The sequence below is a fragment of the Mercenaria mercenaria genome, unplaced genomic scaffold, assembly GCF_021730395.1.
Source record: "Mercenaria mercenaria strain notata unplaced genomic scaffold, MADL_Memer_1 contig_1148, whole genome shotgun sequence".
NCBI lineage: Eukaryota > Metazoa > Mollusca > Bivalvia > Venerida > Veneridae > Mercenaria > Mercenaria mercenaria.
The window spans coordinates 12485-15605 of NW_026459126.1; positions in this window are offsets into that span (position 1 = coordinate 12485).

The window sequence follows — 3121 nt, forward strand, 5'->3', positions numbered from 1 at the left end:
GATCTCTAATAAATCTGAGCATTTGGACTTGTCCAAAATATATTAAGGTTTATTAACATAGCCAGTAAGCTTATGAAATCAACCTGTCAAATAAATATAGATACCTTTGTCACCGTACGACTTGAAATATCATCACATATTGGCATCTGTTTGGCACCTTTAGTTATGAATGCTGGCGGCTCTGTTCGTAAACCGAGATCTTTTAACAAAGAAACAGAATCTCTGAATCATCGCTCAACAACAAATATACATTTCCCTTCGCAAAGTTTCTTATGTCCTCTGTATTTGAACGGAGCATCTGATTTAATATTGCTGCATCATTATGTATTTGTCAGCCAGCAAAGAATGTGTCCTACTATGCTAACGAAATGCCCAGTTGTTGTCACTACAACCAAAGGTTTCAATAATGGTCGACCTTGTTTATGGTTCATGGTCTTCTCTGAAACTTAAAATTACCATTTTCCCGAAATTATAGGTATGTACCGTTTAAGACTAGAATCATCCCATCCTCGGCTACCAAGTAAGTTTTTTGCTAGAGGTATTGTATGTTGTGAAAAAACAGTATTTCTTTTGATATTTTCAAGTCAAAGATACAACGGGAAACAACTTTATCTCAGTGCTTACCTTACAGTTGTAATAGCCCGTTGCATACATATTTTACTGACCTTGACAAGTGTCGCTAACAATTTACTAGACATTCCGGACCGCAGTTCTAATAAAAAGAGCCCTACAGGTGTCCAACTTGTCCGTGCCAGTGTTATTTTGACTGTGTCCTTAATGTGGGAGAATAAATCATTTTACCGTTCAGGACAAGTCCAGTTAGATTTATCATTTCTTCATCCTTAATATTGTCAGATTCAAATTTGTTTTGTTTCTCTCATTTGCTTGAGTAAAATCATAATAGCAGTCCTATTCATAACCAATTGCTCTGTAACTGATATATTTCCTAACATTCTGGTCTAAGCTTACATGCTTTTTCTCAAATGTGACTTGACCAGCATTTTCCTCCAGCAGTAATTATAACATTTGGATGAAGAAATACAGTAACTTGTGCAGGTGCAATAAACACTATAGGTTTGGGACCTGGTTTTTTGCATGCCAAAAACCGTGGACTTGTTTTAGGTGTATATAGTACATCAAATTTTACCGAAGGTTGACTTGCTGCATTTGAGGCGGTTTGGCGGAAATCTGTATCTCACTTGCTATTGTTTTGCTTAGACTTTGTACATATATCATTACGTGTAATACTTAAGTTTAATTATGTTCCGTATGATATACTTTTCTAAGCTGATCTCGATAAATAATGCCTTTCTAAGATATTTCTATACATCTTTGTTTATCATGCCTCTTTCCTTTGATTTAGTTCATTCGTTACACACAAGACAGATCGACGCCTCAGAATTATAAGGGCGTAGGTGTAAAATCATAGTTTTCGGCAAAACGAAAAGTCTGTCTGTGGCAGATACGCCCTTTATATTCTATAGAAATGACAAGGGCGTAAGTGGAACCTTATGATATAACATTCAAGTGCAGATACGCCCTTCTATTACTATCGTTTCGAAAAACATTTTACTTTCGCTCTTTTATTATTGGTGAATTTAGTCAACACAAAAGTTTGTAACAAAAATGGAAATAGGAGAATGCCCCTTGATATGAAGTTTCAAAAAATGTACAATTCATAAAAAGGCGTAACTAACACATATGCCCTTCTTATTCGTGGCCGTCGAGTTATAGTGGTTCGTGAACTGTAAGGAAACAAAAAGAAATTATTATATATCCATGTATAAATAAATTCAGAATTGGCTGGAGTACGGCTCAAAGTAAAACTTAAGAAATGTACCGGCCGTTTTCTACAATTCTTATTAAAAACTATTCCGGGGAATACAACACGGAACGCCCTTACCCTGCCCATTCTGGATGAGCATGCTCTATAACGCCACTTCTTCTGCTTTCCTGAGCTTCTGTACCTACACATTCATAAAGAGCTTACTACTCACATGTCGTGATATATTTATAACATAAAAGTGAGAACACAAAACCTTTCTGGATTTCGATGAAGATGAATGAAGGTATCCGATCCACAAATAAGCAAATTTTATATAATATAACTTTTAGAATATATCAAATATTGATGCCTGATAATCTCATATAAATTTGATATCATTTAAAAGTGCATTACATGACAAAATATGTTTCAAGATTTTCATTGTTTTAATTATAGTCTTTAACGCTTAGCATTACGATTTGAGAAAAAGAATCAAACAACAAAAATCATTGAAAGAAAGAGTTGTTTAACATTGAAATTAAACAGAATGTAAAACATGTATATTACTCTACGAAACAAGTGTCAGTATACTGATATAAACACTGAATTCCGGAAAAGGAATGCCTAAAGAGGCCTCACTTCCAGACAGTCAAACTCCTTTAAAATATCACCAGTTTCAAAGAACTGTTACATATGTTACTTTTATTGCATTTGCAAAAGCGTACGAGTGGTGAAAATTCCTATAACAAGGGGGAACACAGTTCTCAGCATTTATTTTTTGTTTTATTCCTTTACAAATTACATTCATTTTTAAAAGGTGACAACTTTTTCCGAATATTTGAAGTATCCGTCGTACGGGACAGTACGGCAGAACATGTTATGATCAGGTAAGATATTGGTATAGATGTTGTCCGTTTACATATCGTCGCGTGAGTGGAACGATGCTCTATCTACCATTTTTTAAACGTGGCGAAAATCGCTTCCAAAGTTCAACTCTTGTCTAGTTTCTTTATTTCTGGGCGAAAATGGTGATAAATATATCTACTTGTTCCTTGCGCTTAGTTCTTTCAGACTGTAAATGCTTTTAAACACATTTCGTTTTTATTTTTCTGCATTTATACATTTTTCACTTTGGAGATAGAGCAAATTTGACAAAAATAGAAAAAAATGTTAAAGGTGTATTGCTCTATCGGGAGATAGAGCACTGTGAATTTACAAAATTGGACATAGAGCAAGATAATATTTATTACAATTGTATATTGAAAATAGTGCGAGAGCTCTTAAACAGTAATGACAGTCACTGTACTCATTTTGAAATTAAAGGAGGATTGGATTTGGTTTTAGTATCATCAAACT